The sequence below is a fragment of the Sturnus vulgaris genome, chromosome 6 (genome assembly GCF_052056855.1).
Source record: "Sturnus vulgaris isolate bStuVul1 chromosome 6, bStuVul1.hap1, whole genome shotgun sequence".
Lineage (NCBI taxonomy): Eukaryota > Metazoa > Chordata > Aves > Passeriformes > Sturnidae > Sturnus > Sturnus vulgaris.
This window is the reverse complement of record NC_142248.1, coordinates 29,732,843-29,748,460: the sequence shown is the minus strand read 5'-3', so window position 1 is coordinate 29,748,460 and position 15,618 is coordinate 29,732,843. Positions and strand designations below refer to the sequence as shown.

At 34.3% G+C, this 15,618-nt stretch overlaps 1 long non-coding RNA gene across 1 annotated transcript in view; it reads right to left on the bottom strand.

Annotated features, from left to right (window-relative positions):
• Positions 1-13,793: 13,793 nt before the first annotated feature.
• The window catches only part of LOC148223388 (uncharacterized), a 91,939-nt gene continuing 90,114 nt past the window's right edge, over positions 13,794-15,618 (bottom strand). The window contains exon 3 of the long non-coding RNA XR_015804327.1: positions 13,794-14,711. This is a non-coding gene — a long non-coding RNA (uncharacterized LOC148223388). The remainder of the gene's footprint in view (positions 14,712-15,618) is intronic.

Genomic DNA, 15,618 nt, shown 5'->3' with positions numbered 1-15,618 from the left:
GCAGGAAAAGAGAGATGAAACACACAGAGGAAATTCTATATTTATGCTAGTGATATTAAAGAACCAAAGTGTGCCTTCATTTTGTATCGTAATTTTTCTTTGGCAAAACATTAAAATTATGGAGGATCAGTGAAAAAGATGGTCTTTGGCAGCCTGAAGTCTGGTGTAGTGTTTACTATGTCTGAGTTAGATACTTGAGAACAGTTTTTTACAATGATTTAGCTGTATCCCTTGTACTTGATGTTTTCTTTTTTTCCATTGTTCTAACTAGGTAAGAAAATGCCATTGTACACATTTTAAAAGCAGGAGGCAAAGGGGCAGGATGTGTATGGACTACAAAGGATTTAGGTACTTTATGTGATGTATCAGTGTACAGTCTCTTTTATAGATGTCTGTGAATATAATCCACTGGCTGGGCTGTACATTGAACAGACAGCAAAATGTTGGAAAATTAAGAAGTCTGGGTGCTAAAAGCCAACAAATTAAAACTAGTAAATAGGAAATATGGGAGAAGGCTTGGGATAAATATGTCTTCCATTCCTGTTTGCCCTAAATCCTTTACTTTGAAGACAGTTCAAGTATATCTTGGAACACTGAGACAGAAGAAACAGCAGAAGTGCCTTTTCCTAGAGTGTTTCTCTAGCAGTCGAGGACATTATTTTTCCTATATTTGTTAATTATTCTCATAGCCAGGAAATTCACATTCCTAAGTCTCCCAGCATAAACTGCCTTTTATGACACAACTGTAGGATGCCTTATTTTGTACATATAAATATCTAAAATAGTAGCAGTCATTCCCAAATTCTCTTGACCTAAAAGATACATTTTCATTAATTATAAATGGACTTGGATTTCCTACAACAGTTTCCTACAACTTAGTTTATCTACCTACAGAACCATCCTTTCTTTACACTGTTAGAAAAATGGAGAAAAATTATATGCTAAATACTAAAGAATAAAATTCCTTACAACCCAGTTTATTGCAAAGATTTTATTATATATGTTGCTTTATAAACACTTCTTCCTCTTTCCTGGTTATTTCCTTTTTTCATCCTTGTACCTGATAATTCTTGTATCTTGACGGTTTAGGTTTTGTGTTTTAGATCGATCATAACTGCACTAAACAACACAATTAATCCTCCTTATCATTTCTGGAAAATAAAGAGACAGCAAATATGGACAACTGAACAGAGTCACAGAAAAACAAAATAAAATCAGCTTCAGTAAAAAGATCATAATAAGACAGTGATGCCTTCCTTATCTGTCACTGCAGTGCATCCTTGTCATTTGCTTATCAAACAAGAAATGATGCCTTTCACCCCCTCCCCCCACATGAGTACAGTTTTAAGCCAGCTACACACTACTAATATTTTATTTCGCTGATATTTAGTAACTGTATTCACTCAGTCTTACTCTTAATGTAATGTTGTGCATGGGGACAAAGCTGGTGCAGATTGTTTGTCAGCAGACTGGAGTTCAAAAATGGCTCTGCTGCCTCAGCAGAACTTGTGTGGCTTTGCCATTTGTTTTCTTTACCTTAATTTGCTTATCTAATGGGTGCAAATTTGCCACATAAGTGAAAAGTAGCATTATTTATTATCTCTGATATTGGGACAAGACATGTGCAAAGCATTTACATCCCTCGAGTTAAAAATTTCTACGTATGCATAAACAGTTGTAGTGGCTTTCTACTGAGTACCAGGACTCAGTAGGAAGGACTCCAAAGTTCAAGAGCACACACTCAGAACTTTCTGTAGGCATACAGGGTAAGTGAAAGAAAACCAGTTAATTATAAATAGTAGTCAGTTTTTAAATTGAGACTTTGTAACACTCGTCTTGTTCTGATATTTATAATCTATTAATGATGGCAAGTGAACAGAAATTTTCATAAGATTGATATGTATAAGCCACAAATCTTCCTCCTTTAGTATCTCAAACTGGACATCAAATTTTAATCAAATCTTAAAAAGACAGATGGACTAGGAATGCAGCTCCAAAGATAAAATAAAACTATAAGAAAATACATATACATACAGAAGCAGTAAATTTAAAGTATTATGGATTACAATATTTATGGAAAATTAATTTTAAATATTCATTTACAGCCTATGCTAACAAATTGCATAAACATGTTTTGTGACATATATATGCATTTATAGACTTCTTTGAATGTCATTTTTGAAAAAAAAAGCATTTATGGAATGATTTGCAATCAGCTTTTGGAGAGCTACTTATTCTAAAACAATATGCATGCAGAAAAGAAGATGGGAAACGGATTAATCGGTTATTTACTTCTATTTTTTTTCCCAGCCTAGTCTTAGATCATTGTAACTGCCCTAATGGCATTTAACAGGACAGAGAGTACCTTCTCATGGCCCATGTATACCACTTTATGTATCACTTTCTTCCAAACAGCCTTGAAGAAACTTTCCAGAATGGCTCTCTCCAAAAAACCCCCAAATTCTGTCTTTTTCTAAGGATGATTTACCATCTGTTCTCAGATAGAGCTAAAGAAGAGCTATATTATTTCTATATATTTAACAGCCTGACCTTTTCAGATTAAAGTCAGAGGTACTGGCATAAATTCTTGACAGCATAGTGAAGAACAGATAGCAATGCTCCAGAGGCAAGATTGCATATACGTGCTTTCCAGTACCATGCACAAACATGTGAGGAATGTAGAAAAAAAAAGGATTTTTTTCTATTTGTCCTAAAGGAACACAGCCAGTCTGGCTTCTGCTTTTGAAAAAGAATGATGTTAAGATCTTAAAAGACAAGAATGTGAGAAAATCTTCATCAAAAGGAGACAAATCTTGTTTGTTTGGAATATTCAATAATGTAAAGAAAATAAAAAGAATACTGCTTAACACTGCCAAAGAAAAGCTAAGTGATTCTTTATGTAGTTTTAAAACAGATGTAAAATTTGACATCTCTAAAAAAAGGGAGAAATCCTAGCAATAACATATTCTCTTTGCTATCCATCTCACTGTAAAGAAGGAACGTTATTTTTTTTTCCCCTTTCAATAGCAGGAAAGCCCTAATTTCATCTACACTGAAAATATGGCCAGACCACAAGTATTTGAAAGCAAGGGAACACCTGCAAGTCAAACAAGAATGAAATGGAGACTGCCAAAGGCTGTAATTTTCTTTCCTTGGTTCTTTGCTGTGAAATGCATCAGGGGTATTATCAGATCATTCACTGACATGAAAAAGTGGTACTCACAGATTTCCCTGTCACAAACATAGTTCCCTGATCTGAAATCAACTGTGGCCAAGAGAAAGATTATCACTTACTTCAGTGGCAAAATATTTGAGGTCTAAAATATTTTTAAGCTTAATGCAGTAAATTCAATATATTCAATTAAAAAAATTAAAACTCTTTATATAAATAAATATAAGTTAATGCAAATTTTGATGCATTTACACCTACCTATTCTATTTCATGGCAAGTTTTAGCACCATTTTTTTTCTAATTTAGTACCTTTAGACCTATTATCAAAATTACTAGTGTCAGGAAATTAATATTTTATAATGCAAAACACCAACTGCTTTGCACTTTAAATTTCGGCTTTATATCTTTTTTTTAAAATTGCATTAATTTAGAAATTATTATATTCAAAGTGACAATACAAATTAAATATATTTTCCAGTTGAAAATTTAAGAGAAAACTGTGGGCTTTAATGACTTTTGTTGATTTGGATAAAACAACAGACTTGGATCAATCTGCCTCTGTTTTACCATTGCTGAAAATACTCTGTCCAGGTTTAATTATGCTGACTTCCTAAGGGATATAGTTATAGCAATCTAAGTGCAATATTTCTATATATATCTATAGCTGAATAAATCAAACACAAGGAAAGTTGTTTTTCTGCTGTTGTTATGCAGAGTCAACATTTATGCTACATGTGGCTCAATTTTCGACCTCTGCAGCACTACATATGGGACACAAGCACATGATTTGCTCATGCTGGGAGACACCAACAGAGCAGTCATGAGTGCCCAAGAGCTTTCCAGTAAGTTCCACAAATTAGACACTTATAGACCATCATCTCTTTCTCACTTTGTACTTGTAAGGTTGGAGGAACCTTATCTTAGTATCTTACGTAGTCACATAGCAGTATAATTTTTTGCCTTTATAAATATTGCTGGAATTTGAGAAAATTAATTTTACAAATTGGGCTAGAAAGAGGAAATAAAGTGGATATCCAGAAAGTCACTTTAGACTGAAAAGCCTGTAGGTGTCTGCACAGTTATTGTAGGGAAAAATGTCCAGTGTTTTGAGGAATATTCAGAATATCTGAGTTCATATTGTAAACATCTTGTGAAAGAACCTCTCTGTTTCTGTTGAAAAAAAAAGGAGTTAGCATCCCACAGCTACACCTGACCTTCCTAAATGCCCAAATACTCATTTAGCTGTTTTGGCAGTATGTTACACTGGAAATCTGAAGGTAAGGCCCAAATTGCCTTCAACATTCATATCTCCTCTCCAGAAATTAATTTGAAAAACCATTCTGATGAAAAATCAGAACTCATGTATTCTACATATTTTTTAAACTTATGTTCAGAAAGAAAATATCTTTAAACTTTGCTCAGTTTTCATCTATATCAGAGTACCTACATGACCAAATGGGAAGTTTACAATTCGAGATCACAAATCAAGTAGCTGAATGACCTTAGACTAGAAAGCATTCTCTAATATTATAATCCTACACACACATCCCTGAAATTATTTTTAATTGACCTCAGTAGTCAATTACCTTTGAAAGTTGGTTGAAGCATTTGTACTCACTATTTGGACATTTCTGTGTCACTCCCCCTGGGGTGGGGAAACTCAGACCTCTTGGAAAAGCTCTGGCACTTGTTGCCAGATAGCCATACCTGAAGGGGATTATGTGGATACTCACCAAAACTGCAACAGGAGCACATCTTGGTGCTGATCACTCTACCCCTTATTCCCTTTTTTCCTACCACTTCCCCTGATTCCACATCAAATATTTTATGCGAGTTTTCTGACTTAAAATGGTAATAAATAGAACCCATTAATAATAAAGTCCAGGCTGCTGAGGTTTTTATTCCCAACAAGAAAGGCACAGTTTGCTAGGAAGGCCCAATTTGACAGTACTGAGAAGAAATTATTAATTTGGAAGCATGTTACAGGCTCTTTTGGCCCCAACAATTATTTATTTTTCTTTATTATGTACTTCAGCTTAGAAAGCATTCAAAAGGGAAAAATACCACACACATGCAGAAACATGCTCATGCACACACACACACACAGACTGGAGTTCCATCAAACAGATAAGATACAAACTAACCAAACAGGAACAATTTGAAATGCTTTAATAACAACTCCAGAAGCATGTAAACTTGATAGAGTGCTGGTGAGACGTAGAAATAATATTGAGTTGAAAGTTTACAACACTGAACATCATTAGGAAAAAGCTTTGTAATTTTAGTAATGCAATTCAAGAAGAATATACTTAGGAAAACACATGACAGATAGTGAAGGTAACAGCTTCTGCCAGGTATCTGTGATTTACCTATGTTAGAAATGTGATTAATCCCAGCCCCTCTATTACTACCTCTACACTGATACAGTTTGCAGCTTTGAAAATTGAAAAATCTGGAAGAACTGACTGAAGGAATATCTGAGGTATTTTATTTGTCAGCATAATTAGTGCTCTTGGAAAAACTAATCTTTAGTGAATCCCATGTGGAGCGGTGTTTTTTAAGCTGAAATAGTGCCTTCATTGATATTCTAGTAGCACAGAAAATTTATCTATTTACTTATTTACTCTGGTCAAATTTATTTTTTTGTTGTTAATTTTCTTGGCCTACTAACAGAGGAAAATTTATGTGTGTCAGGGGATCCTTCTGTAGTATCATAATTTTTTGTCCATTAGGACTGACTGATGATGGGTGTTCATTTCTTCACTGCAACATAGAATTTCTTCCCCCTTTTTGATTTTCTGAGTGTCTGCTGACATAGAAACAGACCTGTGTGAACAATGGGCACTGTTATGCGTTCATGTGGCTTTCAGTCATGATCATATTCCTCATGTGCAGCTCCAGAGATGCAGATGGTGCTGTGCACACCGCAGCAAGGGGCACAGACCATCCTCCTTGTTTCAGAAAGTACCTGCTCAGCAGCACTTACACCCTTCCAAAGTGTGTTTCAGATCATTGTCAACTGCATTACAGGCATTTTCTTAAGGGGAGATTTTAATCTGTATCACTAAAACTTTCTCATCGTGCTTGAGGGTATTGTCCAGAAATAATATTCCTAACTATTAAGGATTGGTTTCCTTTTTTGTAATGAATAGACTTAACATTGGCATTACAAAGAGTGTTAAAATAGTATGAGGATTACATACACAATATAATCTCTTTGCTGAATAATTTGGTGATTATTGTGATAAAAGAGCACTTTTTCTTCTAACATCCACATTTTATATCCTATACTGCATTCCTAGGTCACGTTGCAGTTTCCCAAGGCTCCTGCTGTGAGAGTTTTGACACTGAGAAGAGATGTGTGGGAAGTGTGCTTGTCAGAGAGACACCCTTTGAGCTGCTCTTTATTTGAAACCAACCTGCTTTGTCATGTGTTTGGTACAGACCCACGCTGGTTTGAAGAGGCAAGCAAGGAATCTTTGTTATCTGTCTACTGTTCTGCTTCAAGACTGTGCTTCTTTAGATGAAAGTGCAGCTGTGCTCAGAAGATTACATCTGTGCTGAATTCAGTTCTGTCCTCTAAGAAGAGTTTACAGAATGAATGAGGGTGATAAATTTCATAGGCCTAGGAAGCTATTTCTCAGGTTATCAGCTTTCTTATAATCTGAATGTTATGAAAATCACACAAATCTCTCTTGTGATAACCCAATCTATCTTGTACCACTGCCTGAAGTACACATGTATCTAGATAATTATAGGATACACAGACCATGGAAGATTTTGTTAGTTAAACTGTAACTTGCTGAAAATGTGCAGAACTGGAGCTTGCTGAAAAGCAATCACTATTTTACCAAGAAACACGATTTATTCCAGCAATTAGTAGTGTTTTCAGAATTGTCATCAAATTCCATGTTCTGTCTGATCAGAATAGGTGATGGTAAGAGTACAAAGACTGCTCAGAAGAAGCTATCTAGTGCACTTCAAGGACTAATTACTTTCTACAGGAGAGTTTTCTGGCTGGGACATAGGCACTGTAATGTAACCCTAAGTAGGTTCATGATGTTCCTCCAAAGTTTACCAGTCCAGAAGAAAAATATATTCATTGCATGTAGAAAAAGCCTAAGAACGTACCCTATTAAGGTCATCTCTTTTCAAATGTGTTAAAAATGCTGGCATTGGAGATTTGTTACAGTATTAGTGTCTAGTATTTCACACACACACACACATACATATAGATATACGTGTTTGAATCCAATCACAGTTTTGCAGACTAAAGCAGCAGTAGCAGGCCATGGGGACTAGGTAAAATACATAATGTTTGAAGCACAATTTTCTTCTCTCTTCTCTCGGCAGGTGTGAGTCATGACACAAACTGGTATAAAATATCTTCTCATGAGAATCAAATGCCGTGCTTTTTATCCTCAGGTGGTATAAACAGCATAAATCAATATATAGTAGTGCCAATTTACATAAATTTCTACACAGAATTTGGCTAAATGACAACTCATAAGGATATGATAACATTGTGCAAGTATTTGAAGGCCATAAACACCAAGCAGGGGGACAAATGATTTAGGGTGGCATAAGGAGATGTAATTAGGAGAAATGGGAGGAAATTAAGGGAGGAAAAAATTAGGCTGAATATCAGAAACAATTTTCTGACAGTGAGATGTATTAGACTGTGGAAAATAAGTCTCCCAATGGACATTCCATTGCTCAAGATGTTTAGACTGGACAAAGTACTAATGCATATCCAACAGGGAACAATTTTGCAATGTATGGTAAATAGACAAGAAACCAGAGACATTTAATGGGGTAAAAAGAATTCTGTGCTAAGAAAAACAAACAAATAAATCATTTTTTTTAATCACTTTCAATAAATGTAGTAATATTTCTGTATGTTTTACAGATGTGCTTTTATACATGGAAACATTACTTTTTTCTTTCTTTTTCTGAAAATTAAAGTTTCTTTAAAAACGTAATCTCAGTTTAGGAGCATAAATGGCCCCTGGAACTTCAGAGGTTGTCAGTTACTTCTTTTTTATTATCTACCTGTTTCCTCGACAAATTCCATTAAACATATTCAGTTACTTAATATAGCTGAAAATTATACATTTTCTTACCCTCTTTTTTTTCAGTATTCTTCCAAACCTAAAGTAGACCCATACAACTTACATGACAGTTCAAAGGGAAGTACGGAGAACATAGAGACTTTTTAGCCATTTGTTCTGTTTACTACTGGTTTAGGTTTTTTGCAAAGAAAAATGTCCAGGGAAAATTGCATCATGGCCAGATGACCTATCTGTGTCTTGGAAAACACTTCCAGCACTTCCAGTATTGTCAAGAAAAAAAATACACTTTACCAGGAGTTGTGTGAGGAATACAATCTTGTGCACTTCTAAAAAAAAAAAAAAAAAAAAAAAAAAAGCAGTGCCGGTACAATTTTGAATTACAGGCGGATAAATTGTGTCAACATGCTAAAACTGCAGTATAGTGAAAAGCATGGTTTACAGTATAAAAAGATCAGTTCACTCTGTCTGAGTCCCAATTTCACCAACATACACCATCACTCAAGTTGAAAGTATCTTCATAAATCCAAGAAATGTGCATTTTGGGAATTTGCATAGATATCAGTCTAATACTTGAGATTCAGAAGCAACAACCAGCTAACTTCCAAAGGAAATGAAATTGATGTTTCACACTTTTAAACTGCATTTTGATAACACTGTGGAGAGTTTACATATTTGTGGCTTTTGCCTGACTGAGTTTAAACGTTCAAGTTGTCATTACTAAGCAGTATCAGTAACAAAAAACATTGTGTCTCAAGTATTATACCATGGGAATGATAGACACTCTTGGTTATATTAACACTAATTCTCAAGTGATGACAACTTCAAGTTTGTATCTTGCAATCTTTATTTAGGTAAGTCAAAGTATGCTAAGAAAAGAGAGAATCACACCAATGCACTTATCTTATTATTTTAACACCACTTAGGTTGAAAGCGCTGTGATTTTTTTACAGTATAATTGCTTTCCTAGGTAGAAACACTATTTATTTATTTTCAGAGCACGCTCAATATATAGTGGATGAAATATACTGGATTTAATTGGAAGATAGAGAAACATACTTTTTACCCCAAATCATAAGTCATAATTTCTTACAGGTGTTAAAGTTTTCTATAGATTTTATTCTTTCAGAAAAAAAAAATTGCTTTATTCTCTTTAGAGCTTACTATATATCAACAAAAGAGCAAAACATTTAAATATCTTTCTTGGATAAGAGTGTCGATAATGCAGAACCATTTATACTGCCTGTGCAGCCAATTGTGATATGGCTAGAATTGGTTTTCACAGACCATGTGAATTGTTTTTAACTCGTTTGAAGATATCAGGTTGTTTACACAGATACTTCTCAAAATTTTACTTATCATGATTGTTTCTCCTCCTTTGCTGGAATTACCTCAGAGAATTAAGATAACTTTAAAAACTTTAAAAAATATACTTTTAAATAGAATAATACTTTTTGCTTATTTCCATGCTAAATTTTAACTTTTTATTTTATGAAAATTGGTGCTTATAAATTATTAAAACCCTTCAAACAAGATTCAAATCATATAATAGCTATCTTTTGATACCCATTCTTTAATTTCATTTCTGATCTTGGTCAGATTTCTCAGAATTCAGGAGCTATATTTACAGGAGAGATGGTGTAACTGAAGAATACTTTGAGGTGACAGCACATATTGCCTTTAAAGCTGGTAAGACTCCTAGTTGATAGCTGTAAGCTGATGATGACTTTCTGTTCTCCTAAGAGGGCTCTCACAGCCATATGTGTCATTACTGCACTAAGGACGGGTGTGTGCCCTTGATTTCCATTTCTGTAGCTGGATCTGCTCTATCTCCTCATCATACTCCAAACTATGTTCACTCTAGAGACGGACAAAATGTCTCCACCCTGAAAAAATGTGTTCTTAACTTAAACATGCTTGCCTCAGATCATTTAAAGTTAACATACCAGTAAAGACAGCAATTTTAATTACTCCTGCTGAGCTATGGGCTCTATTTGAACCAAAACTGGTGGAGCAAATTAGCTGCTTTGCAGACATCCATCACTTTGTATACTGTCATTTGTTGTACAGAGTCATTGCAGGTGTTGGAAAGTTTCAAGGGCTTAACCCAACCAAAGACTGAGATAACTTGTCTGACTGCTGCATTCGACTGATTTTATTTACTTGGGTTAGTGAAGCTGAGTTAGAAAAACACTCTTTTTCCTACAGACATGCTCTTTCTCTGTTTTCCTAAGTAAAGCATTTTCAAAGGTTTCTGGGGTTCAGAAGAGAGTTTGAATGTGCAAACAACAAAATCTTTTAGAGAACACTATGAAAAATAAATCCCTGCAGCTGCTGAAGTGCAGGATGTTCTGAATCTAATGAGTCTGAATAAGTTATTTCTTGAAAAGCTGCAGTCTATCATGCAGCTTTTCAGGCCACTTAGTGACTGACATTTTGGCAGGACTTGAGCTGTCCTGACAGCAAAGGGTTTGCTTCAATAACCAATTAACAAATCTTTGGAGTTTTCTTCTCTTTTCCTTTTTAGTTTTTTGGGGGTTTTTTTTGTTTGTTTGTTGTTTGTTTGTTTTTTGTTTGTTTTTTTGGGGTTTTTTAGGGTTTTTTTTTTTGTGTGTGTATTTAATTTTTAAAACTTTCAGAAGAATCTTCTAGAGCATAAGATATTATAAATGTCATAAATGACTGGACTTCTTTGAAAATGTATAATAAACATAATATCAATTTAGTACTAAAATTTCTCATTAACATGCTGAAGTGGTTCAAGGGTTTGAGATCTCTTTATGTTGAGACAGTATAAAAATGTTTTTGCCTAAATGTACTGTGAGTTTTATATTTTCAGACAACACAGCACACAATAACTAAAGAATTCGTACATATTTTGCAGCAAATAAAATCACATTAATACTAAATCTCTTCTTTCATTCCTACTACAGTTGTACTAGGATTCTGCACACTTGAGCTGTCATAGAATTTTCTACAGAACTTATCTGTTCAGGAGAAACTTCTATCCAGGGGTTTTGGGATTTTTTTCCCTTTCCCTTTCCCTTTCCCTTTCCCTTTCCCTTTCCCTTTCCCTTTCCCTTTCCCTTTCCCTTTCCTTTTCCATCTCTCTTTGACACTTAATCTGAAAAACCCGAGCCTAGTGTGGAGTGTCATCCTTCTGAATTTTCAGATAGAGACTGTAAGAATAGTTTTAGGAGGCATGACATTTCCTTCCACCCAAATTTCATGCTACTCAAAATGCCACAAAATCTTTAATAATATAGTCACAGAATCTGGCATCTTTCCAATGTATTATAGAATTCAAGATTTCAAAGAGAGAAACAACCATGTTGCAGCTGTAAGACATCTGACACTATAAGTTTTCTTTGTCTACTGGGAAATTCCTGTAATTTTTTTTTTTTTTTTTTTTTTTTTTTTTTACATAATTACATGCTGCTGACAAGGTGGTGGCAGTTACAAATGCTGTAGTAACGCGCTGCTTTATCCCCGGGGAAGACAAGAAATTTCTATTTGAAGAGCACACACTCCTGCAACAATCAAAAGCCTCCCCGGAGGTTGGAAATGGTTGTTTCTGCCACGACATGGCAGGTTCTTCCCCAGGGGCACACACAGCCCGGAGCTGAGCTGCTGTCAGCTCAGGCAATCTGCTGACACGGGAGTCAGGGCGAGCAGTCTGGCTTGTGCCTGGGTGAACTCACTGACAGCACCAAGCCTAGACTTGGTTTGCACATCCAGTTTGGATGCCGTGCATCTCCAAATTGCAGTGGATATTGAACTGTGTTTTCCTTAAACGGCTTCTTGTTTTTTCCCTTTCAACATAACCTCTTTCCTGAAAAGAGCTGTTTTTTAAACTTTTTTTTTGTCATAGTTATTCCCTTATTTGTCTTTCTTCTGCAGATATCTGGGACTTAACATTATGAATTATTAACCTTAATGCTTTTTTCCTCTGGAGCTCTTGATGGGTTTTGTACCTTTTAAAAACCAATACAGAATGAGCAACTGTCATATTTATTTTCCCAAGTATTCTCCTGCAAAGATAGCAAGAGACACTTTAATATCTTTCTTTCTCTTTTCTGCTGAGCTGGAGTAAATTTGGTGGCAGCAGTGAGGAAAGTGAGTGAGTTAATGGAGTAAACTTCTGCTTATTTCTGGGTTACTAAGAGAGTTAATTTATTGCTTATTAATATTAATTCAGTGTGAATTTGAAACAACTCCATATACCGTAGCTAATGAAGGTGAATTATTATTAAAAAATATTCTTTCATCCTACATAACCTACAGAATTAATAATTCTTAGCTGTTTATTGTTATTACAGCACAGGTTCATTGCACTTAAATTTGCCATTTTTGTAACATAAAAATTATGGCAATGCCTGCCTGGTACCATTTCTTTAGTAAGAGAACAGAAAACAGTGCTTTTGATTCCGTTTTATTGGGTAGGTAGCATTGAAGGCAAAACTTTGATTTCAGTATCTTAAAAATGAGGAACTGAAAATTCACCTTCCAAGGATCTAATACACTTCAGTTATATCTATTTGCATTTCTCATTTTATAGTCTAAATTAGTAAGTGGAACAGGCTCAATACTGAGTCACTTTGGGTTGTGTGAATTTTATATTGAGATTTATTTCAATAAAGTTATCAAAGTTTGATATTAAGATATTAAGAGACTACAAAGTGATTTAGGCATGGATTCTTATTTTTTAATATAATCAGGTTTAAATTGAGTTCAACAAAAACCTAAAGGTTTATTTCGGATATGAAATATTTTTCTCTATGGTCTTACTTCCTACTGGCCCTGCAAAATAAATAATCTGATTTTCCCCATAAAGCTTTGGACTACAGGGCCTTGTTTGCCTCTTGATCTACAGCTGTCTTTGATGCTCTTTATAGGGTACATAGTCCTTGGAGTGAATCCTTCATCTTGCATTGAAGAGATACCATATATCCCAGCAGTTTCTAGGCTATATCAACTGCTTATAAATGAAAAATATGGTCTATTGGAAATCCTCGTTCATCTTTCAGCTTCATTCGAATACCTGGTACAGTGTCTTTGAAACCACTAAAATAAGCCTACAAAAAAACTAAATGCAACCTCAAATACATTGTTCAAATTCTATATTTATTTAAAGATTAAATGGGTTTATTTTTTTGAGTTTTTCTCTTGGTGTTTAATAGATTTGTGCAAATTGAGCTGTGGAATCAAATGTGTATTCCTTGTAATAAAGACAAGAGATCTTAAAACTTTTTAGGTAAATTCAAGTACTTAAGGGCTATACAAGTCTCTTCATTTTATACAAGACATTTAATCTCTTCTAATTAGTCTGCCATTCCCAGTAAATATGAATTTATCGGCCTGCATTATTTACTCAATGTCCTTCCCTAATCACTGAAAGTAGATGATTACAGTCACAGGAATGCAGGCCTTGACAGCCCAGGGCAAAGGTAAGAGGTGACTCCAGTGAGACTTACATTAGAATTTGTGCTCCAGCACCACTGAGTTGTTAAATTCATGCAGAAGTACTGGTGTATATGTACATAAAACATCTCTCACTTCTACAGTGTTATTTATTTCTTTATTTGTGAAATCACCATCACTGCAGAGTTCCAGTGTAGAAGATTGATTATTATTACACAATTTAATGATCAACAATAAAATGCTTGCCACAATTAATATATTTATATTAATATATTTTGAATATATTAACTTATATTAACATATTTTGAAATGTACAAAGATTTATTTTCTTTGCCTTTTTTTCCAAACAACCAGCAGAACCCATGTAAAATCACCCCTTCAGAAATTATGGAGTGGAAAGCAAAACCCAAAACTTCTACTGAGCCATGTGGGTCATGAAGAGATATTTTTATTGATAAATTCAAATTCTAAGACTTTATTTGCCATCCTTAATTCATTTACAGGGAAATAAAAAGTGAAACCTCACCATTTTCTTGTCAATGAGGTCTGTTTGTTCAAGACCACCATTACACAATTGACAAAGCTATGCATTTGCTTAATAAAGGATAAGAAATTTAAACCAGATATACAGCAACATTCTATATTTTATCAAGGTGGGTAAACTTTGAACTTTCAGAAATAACAATACCAGTAAAGCACTTATAATATGCAGCTCTTTGAGAGATTTCACTTCTGATTGTTGTAAAGTTACTAAGAGAAAGAACAGTAAAAATACAGTTTAAAAAGCAAACAAAACTAATGTTACAATGTCTTCTATTTGTTATCTGCCATGTATACAAAGACATAGAATTCTGCTTTTTGCTGTGTGGAAGCAGAAATATTATCCTGTGGGCTCTTTAAAATACTGATGAAGCAGATGCTGCTTTGTCTCTTCTCAGCAGTATCTCAAATCGTATGAGTAGAATTTCATTAGCAGTTGATCAAAATTTGGCATTTTTCATCTGCTTTAGGTTCTGAGTCGTCCATGAATGAAGTAGATAATGGGTGATCTAATAAAGATACAATGAAAAACATCCAGTCATTCTGCTCAACCTCAGCTTTTGTTTTAAACTAAACCAAACATGATCCAAAATTATCTTGGAGCTCTTGGTTATTTTGAAAGATTACATTTCAGGATTTTTTTAAGATTACAGTTCAGTTTGCAAATAGAACTAGAAATCCATGAAAAACAATAATTATTTGGAACACGTTCTAAATTTAAAGATTCTGAAAAACTTCATGTGATCTAAAACTGATCAAAATGCTTCCTCCCTTGTGGGGACCTTGTCTCTATCTACAACCCTCGAGCAGTTTAGGGTAGTTTAGTAATCAAATGCACAATGACACAATGACATTTACTCTGACACTACATTTCATCTTTTTGTTTTGATTTGTTTTTTTTTTTTAATAAGAGGAAAGGTCAAAATCTCATTGTGGGAAAATGAAGCTGCAGAACCCAAAGATTAATTTTAGAACTGTTTCATTTTATCTGAGGAGTTGTTCTTATCCATAGTGATTGCTTTGTGTCACAGAAACTCAATCACAATAAAAGGTAAAAAATTAACACAAATACATCAAATTTCAATTCAATACTCTTAAGTGCAAGATGATCTTTCTCCTATTGGGAGACTTGATTTGATATTTTTAGTTTAAATTACTTTATTTGCACAGAGTAATACAGATATCTCATTTACGGAAAGATCTAGAATTGAGTCTTTTTTTCTGAGAGTTTAATTAATTTGAAGACATCTGCATTAATTTGAAGTAGAAAGCTTGACTGATATCACATTAGTCAGAGCAACAATTCATTATATCTTGACTTTCAAACCTTTTATCTGACCTAAATACAGTCCAGTTTCTCTCTGATATCCAAAAAATTTGTCTCAGACTTTTTGTGTCAAGCGTATTCTCACATTT